This window comes from Periplaneta americana, chromosome 9 (genome assembly GCF_040183065.1).
Source record: "Periplaneta americana isolate PAMFEO1 chromosome 9, P.americana_PAMFEO1_priV1, whole genome shotgun sequence".
Taxonomy (NCBI): Eukaryota; Metazoa; Arthropoda; class Insecta; order Blattodea; family Blattidae; genus Periplaneta; species Periplaneta americana.
Window position 1 is genome coordinate 19578749 of NC_091125.1, and position 18393 is coordinate 19597141.

Genomic DNA, 18393 nt, shown 5'->3' on the forward strand with positions numbered 1-18393 from the left:
ATAAATTGTCCACAATGTTCATGTTTGATTAAATATTTTTCTTTTATGTATTTCTGGTTTAACAATGTTTATGGCTGGTTAGGGGCTCATTTTGAGTATGATTTTAAAAAAAAAACATTGCTTTATCTACTTTAAGACCGTTAGGTTTAATAATAAATATTTTAGCTGCAAATCTAGTCTTTCATAATATATACGTTACTGTGTTCGTTAACAGAAAACCACAATTCCAAGTCACACAGAGATTGTGTGCACTCGTGGGTCTCTGGCATTTCGTCAGCCCACGCGAGTTGTGTGGATATAAAGGGAAAAGTTGAGACGGTGTCGGGTGGAGTTCCCGGGTAGCTCAGTGGTAGAGTGCTGGTACGTTCAACCAGAGGTCCCAGGATCGATACCCGGCCCCGGAACAATTTTTCCCTTGAAATTATTCAATATTTTATCTATACATTTTACTATTTTAGCTTTCTGTTACATATGTGCTAACTGCTAAAGGTCTACCTACTGCTCCAGATGGAGTGGTAATTATTTTTACAACCTAATTATCAGAATTTTTCATAACATGGTGGCAGCTCAGACACATTTCACTTCAATTCAATTTCCTCAAGACTTGTAGTGATTTTTCTTAAAGTAAAATTGCATTACACAAGACGTGAATAGGGAAGAAATTTATGCAATGTGAACAATTCTCTAGTCCTGGTGGACAGAACAGGCATTACAGTGTAATTTATTTTGTATACTGTGGAATCTGCCCAATTCAGAAACAGAAAGCAATATTTCACGTCTTTATTAAAAACTATACAGTGGAATCCCTCGTACCTAGCACCCCAATAACCAACAATTTCAAAACAATATGCACTTTTGAATAAGGAAAAGAAAAATGAAAATATCAGGGATTGTCAGTAAATAAGTTACAAACTCAAGTAACGACCTATATTTTTTTAATGACTGTTAACTCTGCACTGGTAAATGGGATCAGAAGCCACCATTTTTAAAGTAGGTAAGAACCTGTGTTGGCTTTACAGACTTCTCTTATACCTACGTAGAGTTATGCATTATACATATTGAGGTGTCTTCTACTATGCTGCCTGCATAGCTTGTGTCTTTATATCCCCAGCTGGGTGATGCTGTATTAAAATCTCCAATGATTACTGTGTGTATGTGTGTTTTTTTTTTTCTGTATCACTAGGGTTGCCATACGTCTGGGTTTTCCCGAACACGTTCTCTCTTTTAGAGTTAAATTTTTCGACCGGGCACGTTTTTAGATTTTGGCTAATTGTCTGGGTTTTTACATTAAGTTTAAAATACGATGTTAGTAGTGAAGGAAAATGTCTTAAATATTTGTAACAGTTACTTTCTTGTAACTTGGAACCTTCTATTTGTTACAGTTAAGTAACACTTTAGTCCACCCCACTTTAAATATTTTCGTGAACTTCTCTTTACGTACTCTTTGACCGCAATATTATCGATGTTTTATTTTTGTAATGTTTAGAAGCTTGAGTTTTGTGTTTAAAACTGTTGCCACTAGGTGGCAATGCTATATGTTATCTTCCAGTTTACTATTGCTTGCTGGCTTCCGACTTTCATAATGGTCTTTTGTTGTGCTGTGCATGCTTGTAGTTTGTACAAGAAGAAATGCCGAAAAGAAAGTGTAAATTTTCTGCCGAGTTACAGAAGAAGTATCCTTGTTTTCGAATAGGTGAGATGATTTCGAGGGTGAATGTATGGTATGTAAAGCCAATACTTATATTTCAGTGTCATTTAAAGGAGGACTTGATTTGCAAGCACATCTGGATTGCGAAAAAACAAAAGAGCAGTTCGAGGAGAAAGTTCTCCTTCAAAATTAACCGACTTTTTTGTAAAACCTGGCAGCAAATTGAAAGATGAAGTAAGCACAGTAGAAGGAAATTTCGCTTTCCACACTGTTAAACATCACAATAGTTACATCTGGCCTACTGGAGATGATGTTCCCTGATTCGGATATTGCGAAGAAGGCTCATTGTGGAAAAACGAAGACAGAGGCAATTATAAACTCTGTTTTGGCACCCGATTCTTTGGGAAATGTTTTAAAAACAATTGAAGAAAAATACTTTATTGTGGAGTTTCTGCTGACGTAAGTAACCATGATTCGATAAAGCTTTTTCCAATAGTTATCCAGTATTTCGAATGGAAGAATGGTGGTTTGCAAGTCCAAAATAATTGAATTGAAAAGTCAACCCAATGAATAGGGACCGGATTTTTATGTAATATCAAGGTGTGAAATGTGTACATATTTATGTAAGAAAAATAACCTGAATATGTAACAAAATATGTAAAATCATGAAAATATTTAATATCAACATCTGATAGATATAGGTAGGTAAGACTGCGCATAAATAGCAGCAAGCAATATGCAGGCCTAATTACATAATAATAATTAGTAATTACTAATTACAATGACACTCCAGCTCATTGGTTTAAATATATCTCACACGCTTTATGCATTTCTAATGTTCTGCAATTGCTGTTAAGTGCAATAAAATTTTACTGACCACCGATACTGACCACCGATTTAAGACACGAAGTCATAAAAATTAACATCGCTACTGTTCATCTCAATCCATGATTTTATATTTGTCGTTAGAGATGAAGATACAGGGGCCATTTTAGGTAGTTAAAAGCAGTGGATGAACTAGAGAACTGAGTGAAATGAATGACACAACTGTAGGCCTATTGCAAGCACTGTTTCACTTTACTGGATTAGGAGAAAATAAGAGGAGATGTGGGACACATGCATTTCAGCTGCTCCCTGTAAGAAACAAAGTACCTACTAAAACCTCAAACTGTTGTTTGAAAAGTGACATTCCTGTCTCATTCAGAAGGGTAGGATTATTCCAGCCGAGAACCATACTTTCTAATTGCTCGGAAAATCTCATTTCCATATAGGTCTACTAAATTTAAAGTAAAGAAGTCAAGCAATGACCTGAAAAGCTATTTATTTTAGTCTTTCAACATTTTTCCAGTTTGTTCCTTTACTCCAGCTTCTTTTCAAAAGTCGGCTACTTTATTGCGGCTCATGTCAGACTTGACATGGGTTTTCCCTGGAAGGATTAGGAAGAGGGTGGTAAGGTTACAAATTGCATGGGAACGGCTTGTTAAGACGTGTGCAGAACAATTATAAGTTCGAGACAAATCATCTTGTTCTCGTCCCACTCCATCGCATGAAGGCAACGCTACTTTCTGAGTGATTTTTACAATACAAGGCAGTTGTACGAGAAAGGTTGCCTTTTGTTCACTCATATTTATGGTGGGCGGTATAGGGTGAGTGCCTCTACTACTTCTTGGAACTAAGGACATTATGTTTTGTCCCGAAATATATCCTTTCTTGGGTAGGTAAAAAGGCTTTTCAAATCTGTGTATTTCAAATTGTAAACTTCCCCAGCAGAAGTTTTTTTTTTTTTTTCTTTTAGAGAAGTAAAAATGAATAAAACCCCTAAATATGTAGATTTATGTAATACCAAGCCATAATATGCAATGTGGGGTAAATATGTAAAAATATGTAGTATCAAATTTTAATATATTAATGGTAATTACAAGATTCGCAAAGATTTGTTATTTATATATGGTTATGTTAAAAGGAATATAATATGTAATTACATAAAAATCTGGTCCCTACCAATGAGACTGCAGGTACAATATCTCATATGTGAAGGAAACTCTGGAAATAAAGAACTGGTAAAGAAGTGCATAGCATTCACAGGTGATAACTGCAACACAATGTTTGGAGGGATACGACGGAATTCAGAAGGAAGAAATGTTTTTGCAAAGTTGAAGAAAGAGTTACTGGTACACAACAAAACTTTAATTGGTGTGGGATGTCCAGCACATATTTTGAATAACTGTGTTCATCAAGCAGTAGACACTATGGATGTTGATGTTGAAAGTATTATTTTCAAGATATACCAGTACTTTCACATCTATACAGTGCAAACGGAGCAGTTAAAACAGTACTGCGAATTTGTAGACATTGAGTACAAAAATCTGTTATCTCATAACAAGACAAGGAGGTTGTCATTATTTCCAGGCATCTCTCGACTCATTCACATGTCTTCAGCTCTCAGGGCATTTTTTTCTGTCACTCAATAAGCCACCAATTGTGTTAAAAAAGTTCTTTGAAGACGAGTTTAGTGAATTATTTTTATTTCATTTGGAGTCTCTTATGAGTATGTTTCACTCATATATTTCAGAACTTGAAAGGGAAAATAATTCAGTTGTGTTTAGCATCAGAAAGATGGACAAAGTGCATCTCAAAGTAACAGATCATAAGGTAACTTTTTTGTAACAATATAGGAGACCAAAGTATTGAAATTGTGTTGTTTTTTGTGATTTATAATTAGACTTATGGTTGTAAAGATTAAATTATAACCTACTCACTTGTTTGTATTATTTTTTTTTATTATTATTTAAGGTTAAGAAAATTACTACTAGCAATATTTCTCAGCTTCAATAGTCTACATAATATACACATATCAATAGTGTACATGATCTATGATATCGATCTGTTCAGAAGTAGGCGTTGATAAAGTGTCCTCTTTTTTACTTATCAAAATATGGCAACCTTTATCACGGAAATTTAGTTGTCTGTTACTAGATGGATTATAAACAGGGTGTCTCAGGAGTAATGTAAAATACTTCAGGATAGTATAGTTTGGGTTAGTCTACATCGATTTAACCTGATATACCTATGTCCGAAATGTAACAGATGGGAAATTATTAAATGGAGTCATTATAGTTGTATTTCTACATTTCAGAACATGATCATGGACCTCCTAAATACTACAACTGCAGAACTTGTCTACAGAAAAGAAGATCCCCCTACTTTCACACATTATTCTGGTTCTGGCACAAATCCAGACTTATTACTGGTAACATCGGATATCCATTACGAAACCAAGAAAAAAATAATTGAACATCCTGAATCTGGCCATAGAGTCATCATTGCTTCTATCCATCTCCACCAAAACCGAAGAAATGAACCCTACAATAACAAAACAACATGGAATTTTAAAAAAGCGGGTTGGAAACTATTATTAGAACAGAGTTTAGACAAACACCTCAAGCTCAACACCCACCAATGGGAAACACAAACTCAGACAGATTGAACAAATATTTCTGTAATCTATTCTTAAAATTGCAAAAAAGCACATTCCACGAGGCAAACCAAAAAAATATACCCCATTCTGGACAGAAAACCTGAATTTATTGAAATGAGATAGAGATAAAGCAAGAACCAAAGCACAACATAGTAAAACACCAGAAGATATTCAAAATTGGAGGAAGAAGACTGCCATTCTTAAAAAAGCAAATATAACAGCAAAAAAGATCAGTTTTAATAAATTTATTGAAAATATTAACTACAGAATTTATGACTTGAGGCTTTCCAGGCGTTTGATGTAGAATAACTCTTCTCAGGTTCTCAGCCAGGTGAGTTGGAGATTAGCTTCCAAGCTTTCGACGGCTAGCTCTGCCATCTTCTTCAGGGACGAAGTGATGTGGGACCATGTCTAGCCGGTATATATGCAAAAGTAGGGCTTCCCGCTGCGGGCCAATCAGGAGCTAGTTCCTAGTCCCGACCGCCAGGCGCATTCTGGTTGGTGGACACGTCAGCCAATCAGGAGCTACTTGCTGGTCCCGACTGTCTGCCGTGTGCTGGTGGTCTAAGCATATTGATGGCTGTACTCAGCTGTAGACCCCCGTCTCTGTTGAAATTATTGCCATCTAGCTAGATTTCGATGGCTTCCTTGATAACTAAGTCCCAGTAACCTGATGTCTTGTCCAAGATGGTGGTGGCGCTGAAATCTATCTTGTGGCCAGTTTCTAGGCTGTGTTGGGCTACTGCAGACTTATCAGGATAATATAGTCTTATGCTGCGTTGGTGTTCCTTGCAGCGTTCCATAATAGTTCGTCCCGTCTGCCCGATGTAGCATTTCCCACACTCACAAGGTATTCTGTAGACACCAGGTGTCCTGAGACCAAGGTCGTCCTTAACTGGTCTCAGCAAGTTCTGGAACTTTGTGGGCGGCTTATGGATGGTTTTAATCCCGTGTTTTCTTAGCATTCTGCTAATTTTGCCCGAGATGGGGCCATAGAACGGGATATATGCCATGCCCTTTGTCTCTTCTTGTTCCTCGGCAGGTGGTTTGTCCGAAAAGGCCCTTCTGAGGGCCAAGCCGATTTCCCTGTTGCCGAAGTTGTTCTGTAGGAACGTCTTACGTAGGTGACAGATCTCAGAAGGGAGACTCTCTTTGTCCGAAATCCCTCTCGCCCTGTGTAGAAGAGTCAACAGGACCGTTCGTTTCTGTGCTGGATGGTGGTGGCTGTGTCCATTGAGATATAGATCGGTATGAGTCGGTTTCCTGTATACTCTGTGACCCAGTGTGCCATCTGACTTCCTGGAGATGAGAAAGTCTAAGAAGGGGAGACATCCGTCTTTTTCCACCTCTTTCGTGAACTGGATGTTCGGGTGGATATTGTTCAGGTATTCTTGGAACTCCTGAAGTTTTTCTTCTCCATGAGGCCAGACGACCAAAGTGTCATCTACATAGCGGTAGAAGTGAGCTGGTTTCAGGGGCGCGTTCTCCAGAGCTCTGTGCTCGAAGTCTTCCATGTACAAATTGGCTATGGCAGGTGACAGAGGTGAGCTCATGGCTACACCGTCGGATTGCTCATAGTTCTGCCCTTTGTACATGAAGTAGGTGGAGCTGAGCGTATGGTTAAAGAGTCCAATTACCTCAGGCGTTTCCTTGAGTGGGCTCTAGTGAAGAGGGATACAACATCAAAACTCACCAGAATATCAGATGGATTTGTTCTGATGCTCTGTAGAGTCTTGATGAACTCTGCTGAATTCTTCACATGGTGGCTGCATTTTCCCACAAGAGGATTCAGAAGACTGGTGAGGTATTTGGCCAGCCGGTAGGTGGGAGAACCTATGGCGCTGACAATAGGTCTCAGGGGAACCTCCTTCTTGTGAATTTTCGGCAACCAGTAGAGTCTAGGTGGTCTCGTGGAATGTGGAGTCAAGGACTTCGTCACTTCGGCTGGCAGATTGGCCTTCTTTAGTAAGGCTGTTGTGCGCCTTTCTATGGAGCTCGTGGGATCGCGGCTGAGTGTCTTGTATGATTGATCCGCTAGTAGTTCCAGGATCTTCTCATGGTATGTATTGGACTCCATGACGACCGAAGCATTTCCTTTATCTGCCGGGAACACCTCAATACTTTCATCCTCTCGTAACGAGCAGAGTGCCTGGTGTTCTGCCTTTGTGATGTTGGGTGTGGCTCTACCAGCCCTTATGAGGGCCCCGCAGACATCCCTGCGAATCTCTTCTGCAGTGTCGGTCGGGAGTTTGTGGATAGCTTGTTCCACCCCGCTCATGATTTCCTTTACAGGAGGTTTCTTGGGTGCTAGGGCAAAGTTAAGTCCTTTTGGTAGAACTGATACCTGGTTCGGGTCCAATGTCTTGCCAGTCAGGTTGACCACCACGCGGTCAAAATCCAAAGGTGGTGTGACTTGGTTGGCAACAGACAGTCTATTAAATTTGTCACTTTGTCTAGTGGTCGCCTTTCTCCTGTAAAGTTGCTCTTGTGCCGTGGTGGAACTGTCAACCCACTCCCAATCCTGCGGATGAAGCGCGGAAGTCAACTGGAGGTGGATGTCTAGAAGCTCGCGGGCGATGGTGTCCAGTACTCTCCTAGTGTGGTGTATCCGTTCTCTTACGAGTGCCAGACTCGTGCATCTGAAGATTCTCCGAGCTGCCAGTGAATTGACATGGTGTCGAATCACGGCAAATCGGGGGATGGTGTCCTGGTCCCGGCACCTCTGTAGAAAGGCCAGAGAACAAAGTGCACTGGCCCTCTTCTTACGCAGCTGTTCGAACTTGCGGATGCTGCGATGCATTTCCTCCCCGTAAAGGTGAACAATGTATGACTTGAGGCTTTCCCGGCGTTTGATGTAGAATAACTCTTCTCGGATTCTCAGCCAAGTGAGTTGGAGATTAGCTTCCAAGCTTTCGACGGCAAGCTCTGCCATCTTCTTCAGGGACGAAGTGATGTGGGACCATGTCTAGCCGGTATATATGCAAAAGTAGGGCTTCCTGCTGCGGGCCAATCAGGAGCTAGTTCCTAGTCCCGACCGCCAGGCGCATTCTGGTTGGTGGACACATCAGCTAATCAGGAGCTACTTGCTGGTCCCGACTGTCTGCCGTGTGCTGGTGGTCTAAGCGTATTGATGGCTGTACTCAGCTGTAGACCCCCGTCCCTGTTGAAATTATTGCCATCTAGCTGGATTTCGATGGCTTCCTTGATAACTAACCTGATGTCTTGTCCAAGATGGTGGTGGCGCTGAAATCTATCTTGTGGCCAGTTTCTAGGCTGTGTTGGGCTACTGCAGACTTATCAGGATAATATAGTCTTATGCTGCGTTGGTGTTCCTTGCAGCATTCCATAATAGTTCACCTCACCAGTCATCTGAATCCTCTTGTGGGAAAATGTAGCCACCATGCGAAGAATTCAGCAGAGTTCATCAAGACTCTACAGAGCATCAGAACAAATCCATCTGATATTCTGGTGAGTTTTGATGTTGTATCCCTCTTCATTAGAGTCCCACTCAAGGAAACGTTGGAGTTATTGAGACCTCACTTCCCGCCTGAGGTAATTGGACTCTTTAACCATACGCTCAGCTCCACCTACTTCATGTACAAAGGGCAGAACTATGAGCAATCCGACGGTGTAGCCATGGGCTCACCTCTGTCACCTGCCATAGCCAATTTGTACATGGAAGACTTCGAGCACAGAGCTCTGCAGAACGCGCCCCTGAAACCAGCTCACTTCTACCACTATGTAGATGACACTTTGGTCGTCTGGCCTCATGGAGAAGAAAAACTTCAGGAGTTCCAAGAATACCTGAACAATATCCACCCGAACATCCAGTTCACGAAAGAGGTGGAAAAAGACGGATGTCTCCCCTTCTTAGACATTCTCATCTCCAGGAAGTCAGATGGCACACTGGGTCACAGAGTATACAGGAAACCGACTCATACTGATCTATATCTCAATGGACACAGCCACCACCATCCAGCACAGAAACGAACGGTCCTGTCGACTCTTCTACACAGGGCGAGAGGGATTTCGGACAAAGAGAGTCTCCCTTCTGAGATCTGTCACCTACGTAAGACGTTCCTACAGAACAACTTCGGCAACAGGGAAATCGGCTTGGCCCTCAGAAGGGCCTTTTCGGACAAACCACCTGCCAAGGAACAAGAAGAGACAAAGGGCTTGGCATATATCCCGTTCTACGGCCCCATCTCGGGCAAAATTAGCAGAATGCTAAGAAAACACGGGATTAAAACCATCCATAAGCCGCCCACAAAGATCCAGAACTTGCTGAGACCAGTTAAGGACGACCTTGGTCTCAGGACACCTGGTGTCTACAGAATACCTTGTGAGTGTGGGAAATGCTACATCGGGCAGACGGGACGAACTATTATGGAACGCTGCAAGGAACACCAACGCAGCATAAGACTATATTATCCTGATAAGTCTGCAGTAGCCCAACACAGCCTAGAAACTGGCCACAAGATAGATTTCAGCGCCACCACCATCTTGGACAAGACATCAGGTTACTGGGACTTAGTTATCAAGGAAGCCATCGAAATCCAGCTAGATGGCAATAATTTCAACAGAGACAGGGGTCTACAGCTGAGTACAGCCATCAATACGCTTAGACCATCAGCACACGGCAGACAGTCGGGACCAGCAAGTAGCTCCTGATTGGCTGACGTGTCCACCAACCAGAATGCGCCTGGCGGTCGGGACTAGGAACTAGCTCCTGATTGGCCCGCAGCAGGAAGCCCTACTTTTGCATATATACCGGCTAGACATGGTCCCACATCACTTCGTCCCTGAAGAAGATGGCAGAGCTAGCCGTCGAAAGCTTGGAAGCTAATCTCCAACTCACCTGGCTGAGAACCCGAGAAGAGTTATTCAACTACAGAATTGATAGCACTAAAACATATAAATTTCTAAAGAATATTTCCAATACCAGGAAAATACTAGTCAACCTATTATTCATAATAACAAAACACTAACAGATAGTAGAGATATAGCAAATGCATTTAATAAACACTACTCAAACTCTCATAGATTACATCTCAATATAAAAAAACAATTGACAAAATTATCAAAAGAGAATTACATAAAAATAATAAAAAGAATGTTACTAGTAATATCACAAAACCTGAAATATTTCATCAAAAATTTATTTTCAAAGAATTAACTATGGCCATACAAAATTTAAAAACCAAGAAATCTCCTGGTTCCGACAACATTCATTTAGAATTTTTCAAACATCCGAGGGAAAAAGCCAAGTCTGTACTTTTATCCATTTTCAATTTATCATGGAACACCTCATTCCTGCAGCTTGGAAAAAGCAATCATTGCACCAATTCACAAAAAAGGGAAATCTGTTCATGATGTTAATAGTTATCGACCAATAGCACTATTAAGCATGATAGCAAAAACTATGGAGTCAATGATCTACAACAGATTAACTTGGTATTTAAAAACCCAAAATCTTTTATCACCAAGACAAGCTGGCTTTCCACAACTACACTCTATTAATGAACAAGTCATACGAGTTTTAACAAGAAAGAAGATACTTTGGCAATATTTATTGACTTTCAATTAGCATTTGACTCTGTTTGGAGAAATAAAATATTACTAAAACTCCAGAAATTAGGTATCTCCAGCAATATGTTCAGATGGACATCAGAATCCCTTAATGACAGATTCATTGCTACTAAATTCAATAACTCATTTTCTAGTAACAAACATATTGAGGTCTAACTCAGGGTGCTGTCCTCAGCACAACTTTATTCAATATTTACATAAATGATTTACCCTCCCTATCAGAGGAATCAAACATGAAAACAGCACTATTTGCAGTTGATATAGTTTTGTGGGCTTCCAGATCTCCCAGACATAGAGACAAAATTCAAAATTCTGCTCTTAAAGCTCTAAATCAACTACATGAATGGAATACATCAAATTTGATGACACTCAATTTAAGCAAAAGTAACTACCAAATATTTTCACTTGGTAAAAAAGAAAGAGAATTCAACATCCAATACAATGGCCAACACCTTCCTAGGACTTATGAATCCAAATATCTTGGAGTTATTTTCTACAGTAAGTTAACCATTTGAAATATATTTCTGAAAAAGCTCGTCAAAGATTTTCCCTTCTGGAAAAACTAGCAGGAAAGAAATGGGGATGCTCTAGAAATACTTTGAACACTACATTCAGCCAGTGCTGACATACTGTGGAGAAATTTTAATTACTTCACCTTTCATAAACGAACTAGAACATATTCAAAAGCAAGCTTTCATTCTCATTACTGGTGGAATCAAAACAACTCCAATAGACTCTATGAGATTCCTCACTAATATTAACAGCATCAAAATGACAATAGAAGAAAAAGCACTGATTCAATATGAAAAACTTATCAGATTACCAGGAAACAATTGGCATTCATACAGTCCTGTCTTTAGATTTAAAGTTCAAAAAAGTTTTATATCCTTGGTTCAAGAATTAAAACAGAAGATCAACATCCCGAATTTAAAAGAAAACTTACAAATTAAACCAAACCCTTTAACTCTATTAAATATAGAATATAATCTAAATTTAACAGAAGAAATACTGAAATCAGAAGTAAACACTGAAATAATGAAACAATTATCTTTAGAGACAATTAATATTAGGTACCCCCACAAAACTGGCTTCATTTATACACCGATGGATCCTTGATCTCCAGAGAACAAGGTGCTGGTGCAGGTGTTACATGCTGTCTCTTCTCACTTTATAGATCTCTTGGATATGGAACAACAAGTTTTGATGGAGAAATCATTGCAATAAGTGAAAGTCTCAGGAATCTTCTATGCCACATCAATAAATTTAAGAATGTGTTATATTGTCGGACTCCAAAGCAGCTATTCTATCAATAGTCTCTAGAGCACTTTCAGAATAAGAAGGCATATAAGGTGGAGCTAGTTCAGGCCAGTCTATCTCGACTAGCCAGTAACAGTGAAGCGGTGTTGCCCAGTTAAATCGTTGCGAAGTCTCGCTGAAGCATCGTGTATTAGATTCTTTCTTGCACGTACAATATTTATGGCTAGGAATGAATTTTAAGCTGTGCCATTCGATAGAACTGCGAATTCTGAATTCAACTGTACAAGAATGGCAATTATATGTCAACTGGCTAGCATGTTATCGTTTTAAGACTAAACAGAGATATCCAATCTACAATATACAACATATTTTGCTCTGAAGTCCCTCTGTAAACGAAGATAGAGTCGGTTTATTTTCAATTCAGACATGGACTGTTTTCGCTTGTGATGTGTAACTTACCGTACCAATGTCTCTTGAAGGGATTGCAATTGGATCTGGTGTTTCATCTGTTATACGTGAAAGAACAGTTATACACTCACAGGCGAGGAGTATTGTATTTTCTATATATAATTATTCTACAGGACTAGCTTATGGTGCAGTGTGTGTCAGTTTTCCACAAACAAAGAATCTGACTGCAGAGGTGTGTGGTTTAGAAGTGCATACGTTATCTCGTATTCTCGAACAGGGCAAAGAGACAATTCAAATACTGTAAGTGGTATACCAGTATTTACCTCTACTGGAAAATAACGCAAAACGTGTTAATCATTTGAACGATTTTCAGAACCGTGTATTACTTCATCGTACGATATTTTAAATAAACTATATTAGTAGTATGTGTTAGCAGTGCCATTATAGCACGTGGAAAGCAAGAAGAAAGCTCAGAATAACCACGAATACGATTTTCACTTTTCATTGGAATATTATACATGGCATAAGACGAAATACTGCTTAAACATATGAGATATTTGGTTGATATTGTAAACATAAACACTCCTGCCTCTTTTTCGATGAATTATATGAAGAGTATTAACAACATTCTTCCTTAAGAGCATTAAAAAACTTTATAAGATGAAGCAATTTAATTACATTTCACTTTTAAAATAAATACAGGCATGCTAGAAACGATGAGATTTTATAATTGAAAACTCAATTTCTATTTTAAAAACCTTAATAAATAAATAAATATATATATATATATATATATATATATATATATATATATTTAGGCTTATCCTGACACAGGCCAGAGTGATAGAACATAGAACCCTGGACCTTTAAGTAGGTATAAGCTTGAGGATTAAATTAACACGTTGAATGCCACTTGACGCGTCACACGTCACACAGTCCTTGCGCCATATGCCAATGATGTGTATGTACGTCATAGTTATTTTCTTGCTTTCCTGCACATTATTCCTTCAGTATTTTGGTTATCCTGTATTGTTATGTAGTATTACTTACTGGAAGTGTGCTGCTACTTATTATCATTTTTGGTTATTACCTTCCACTCATTTAAGTAGAGGAATCATGGATGATAAATTAGATGATAATTCTCAGATGCCTCCAGGTCCTTCAAATGCAAAAATCGTGCAAGGGCGTCAGTTGAAACTTGCAAGGATGACGAAATTGCACGTCTATTGAATACTTCAATGTCTGATTCGGACAGTGACAGTGATTCCAATCCAAACGAAAGCCAAAGTGAAAATGAAAATGAAAGTGAAAGTGAAAGTGAGAGTAAGAGTGATAGTGAAACTGATTTTGATACATCTAATAATTCAAGTACTACTCCAGTTGCCACTCCAGTTCAAAATGTGGTTATTTCGAACTCTTTTTGGTGAGATGGACCACTTAATTTGAAGAATATAAACTTTAGTGGTATTCCTGGGCTAAAAGTCGAACTTGCTGATGATGACCCAGTGAATTTTTTTAATTTATTTGCGTGTGACGAGTTCTATGAAAAGACACAAATACAGAATAAAATTGTACATGCTCACAGAAGACAATGGTATGGTATTACGAATTTTATTTAGTATACACAGGACTAATTGATAATTTGGGTGGCAAAAGACATGCCTCGAATGTTGTACTAAAACCGATGGACAGCAAGCTGAATGTGAGTCATGCTCTATACATGGACAATTTATACAATGGTTATCACCTAGCTTTACAGCTTCTCCAAGCTGACACGTACTGTACAGGAACATTATGCTCCAATCGCAAGAACAACCCAAATGAAGTCACGAAATCTAAGTTACAGAAGGGAGAACGAAGGTGTCAGTGTGCTAATGGTGTAGCTGTAACGAAGTGGAAAGACAAGAGGGACGTCTTATTTATCTCGACTGAAATTGAAGACAATATTGTTGAAACAGTGAATAAAAGAGGGCAAAAAGTGCAAAAGCCACATGCAATTGAAAACTATAATAACCACATGTCAGGCATCGATCGGCAAGGTCAAATGCATTCATATTAAGCATGTGAAAGAAAAACAGTTTGGTGGTATAAAAAATTGGCATCCACTTCTTCCAAATGATGTTACTGAATGCACATAATCTTCATTCTCGGTACACCACAAGGAGTAAGGTTTCGTTATATGATTTCAGACATTCAGTAACACGATATTTGCTCTCGTATGCAACATTGAGCAGTCCAACAATCAAACAGGTATCACCAGCTGTGAAACACCTGCCTGCAAAACAACGCGCTAATGAGAAAGGCAAAATAATGAGGAAACACTGCAAAGTGTGTTATGACAATGGCAGAAGAAAAGAATCAACATTCTACTGTCGTGATTGCCCTGGTCAACCTAGATTGTGTGTCGATTCCTACTCCAGAATCTATCACAAATGAAGTTAAGGTAGGCCTAATTTGTTTTTCCCCAACAATATTTCAATATACGGTCACGTAACAAACAAAAAAATAATTAGAAATTTTCTTGGGCTTCCAGTCAGTTCATAAGTTGGTGATCCACCGATGTTTCGAGGATGTTCAGGGTTAACCCTGAAGATGAGGAAGATGAACATCCTCGAAACGTCGGTGGATCACCAACTTATGACCTGGCTGGAAGCCCGAGAAAATTTCGAATTATCACGTCGCCAGGAAAGCTTCAGTAGTTATTTCAAACAAAAAAATGTGTGACACGTAAATGCGCCAAATGGCACTGGTGATGGACTTCTTAACGTGGTGCCGGTGACGCATCATCAAGATTTCAAACACTGTCTGTACTCGAAAATTGTATACGAGGCTAAAAATTATTCATAGACACTATTACATGATAAATAAACACAAAAAACTAATCGGCTCCTGGGGATAGATTTTGCAACAATACAGTCGGCAGCAAACGTGTTAAATTAGATAGGCTTGATTTAACAAAGTAAAAGAAAGTAATCTTTAATTTCAATATGAGTACTGAATTAGGCCTACATATGAACAGATATGCTTATATTCTTATAGCCGGATTCTTAGCCAGAATAAAGAACCTTGGACCTCTAGATACGTAAAAGTTAGAGAATAAAATGAAATTAGATAGACTTAGTTTAACAGAGAAAAATAAAATAATCTACAGTTTCAGTATGAATACTGAATTATATATGAGCATATACCCTGGACCCCTAGGTATGTATAAACTAGAGAATTAAATTAAATTATATAAGCTTCATTTAACAGAGAAAGAATAAAATACTTTTCAACTTCAATATCAATACTAAATTATGTACCTACAGATATGTTTACATTTTATTATCGCTAGATTCGTAGGCTGCCCTTACAAACAAACTGTATCTCACCTTTCCTCTGGAGAAATGAACAATAATAAATACAGCTTTGCTGTACAAGGAAGTCTGAAACTGAATTAAGACATTCTTTGTCTGACATTAGCAAAGTAAATTTCTACATATCTGTCACTTTATTTCGCAAGTTAGTGACTCCAAGATCTACTGATCTGTAAAGCGAAGAAGTAATAAAAATTGGAATGAAAATTAGTTCAGTAAGAGTAATTATATTTAAACATTACACACAAAGAAGGAACAGGTCTCGACCCACCCACTCATTGCCAGCAGCGACTGATATTTTCTGTCCTTATCTGTTGTCTCTATCTTCCACGTCTCGTGCACCGTGCACTGTGTGACGACGTACTGCTGCTAACACTCGATTGGCATAGGCCATATGCCTTCTTATTTTGAAACCACTATAGACATACACCTTCATCTCAAACAGCAGAAATAACTAAAATGCTCTCTCAATTAATAACACTCAATAAAAGAATTCTATTCCAATGGATACCATCCCATTGTGGAATCCTGGGAAACGAGAATGCGGATGCTTTAGCAAGAGAAGGTAGCGCTGCTACTTATGGACCTGTTACTAAATCTACGTATTACTCCGTGAAAAGATTTATTAAATCTACATGCTTAGACTTCAACAAACAAAATTTGATAACACAATCTCAAGGGAAAAAATGGAACTCTTTGCATCATAAACCGCAGTTAATTCCCGATTTACCATTCAAATCGTCTGTAGCTGCATTTAGATTGGCAACAGGCCATGACTGTTTGGCCAAACACCTGCATAGAATTACTGGAATATATCAATCCCCTAACGGCCCATTGTGCAACTCAAACTGAGAAATGGATTCGGAACACCTCAAAATCCATGCTTCAGTGGCTGACCATGACAATATCTTTGAAAAATATTGGAGTGCAAAAGGTCAAATGACTTTATTGTCAAACGCCTGGCATTAGAAAACGACAACATTTTAGAATATTTGATGTGATTTATTGTTTAAAATGCTGCATCTTGTGTTGTTCCAATAAGTTTATTTCATAATTAAGCACAAACTCAGTAAGAAAATAAAATAATTACACATCACAAAGTAGTAAAGTTGACATTCTTATGGATTCATATCATATACAGGTACCGGTTCTATTTCCAACCTCAATGAAAGACTTGCTAGCTTGCCAGTTTCAGATAACATCTGGTAAACACGGGAAAGCACACAGCTCAATGGAACTCTTCAATTGGGAAAAACGTCATCTGTATTCCTCAACAGCATCCAATGCATTGCCATCACAAAATCCACAAACAAAAGCAAGTCTGCATATTCACTATTCACTAGGCAAATACAGGATTTAAATATCAAGTGAACATGTATTCAGTTGTGTTTTGCACTGGCATTGCTGTGCTCAGATGCTGCTGTGTGCAAAAGATTGGGCATAACATGTCAAGTATAATACAAGGAACTGCAAGACATTCCAGTATTTATCCCCTTAATTTTTCTCCAACTGTTTTAGACTTTGGACATAAGTATATCAGGTTAAATTGATGTAGGTTAACCCAAACTATATTATCCTGCTAATTATTTTACATTCCTTCTGGGACACCCTGTATATCACATGTAGTGTTTTGAATCTTTTATTGGGTTTCCATATTTGTAATCCAACTATTTCTTATTGGTTTCGCGAATCCATTTATTTGATTATTTTGAATTTGGATTTTACATTTTTATTTTTATTGCTGTATACGCACTGCTAGGTATTTTCCTGCGTTTGTATAGTGGATAATATAATGTCCATTCTTTCATAATGAAGTATTTTAAATTTTCTGTAGTGATCTTGGTTCAGGGTAAGCAGAAAAAATAACTGCATCCAATTCCTTCTGGTTTATTATGGTTTTCAGTTCTGTGTCTTTTGTGTTCCATTGGAAGATTTTAACTTGTTCATTCTTGAAAAACTTTTCTTATTCCTTTTAGACATCTTTGGACTCCTCGGTCATTTAGTATTATCCAGGGAGCACCATGTGAAGGCAATCTACTTTGCATGTTTATGTAACAATCTACAAGTTTGTGAAAATAAGTTTACTATCAAGAATACTCCAAGATATTTAACAAAATTTGTTCTATATATAATTTTAATGTACCGAAGTACATATGATATTTCCATGCAGATATTCTGCGTCATCATACGATGAAAGAGTAATGGAACGGAGAAAAATTCTCTCCGGCGCCGGGATTTGAACCCGGGTTTTCAGCTCTACGTGCTGATGCTTTATCCACTAAGCCACACCGGATACAACCCCGACGCCGGTCAGAATCGTCTCAGATTAAGCTCCAACTCTTGGGTTCCCTCTAGTGGCCGCCCTCTGCACTACGTCATAGATGTCTATGAACGCAGGACCGAAGTCCACACATGTGCTGAGCGCCGGAGAGAATTTTTCTCCGTTCCATTACTCTTTCATCGTATGATGACGCAGAATATCTGCATGGAAATATCATATGTACTTCGGTACATTAAAATAATATATATGATATGCATAAATCACTTCGTGATTTAAGACGGCGCTTATTCCGTCGGATCCCGGCCAACTAGTCACTCATATCGAGTGCACCTCAGCACATGTGTGGACTTCGGTCCTGCGTTCATAGACATCTATG

General features: G+C 38.6%; 1 protein-coding gene across 3 annotated transcripts in view; it reads right to left on the reverse strand.

Moving 5' to 3' along the window:
- The window catches only part of LOC138705815 (transcription activator GAGA-like), a 334341-nt gene that overhangs the window by 90723 nt on the left and 225225 nt on the right, over nt 1-18393 (reverse strand). The gene's annotated exons all lie outside the window — the stretch shown is intronic.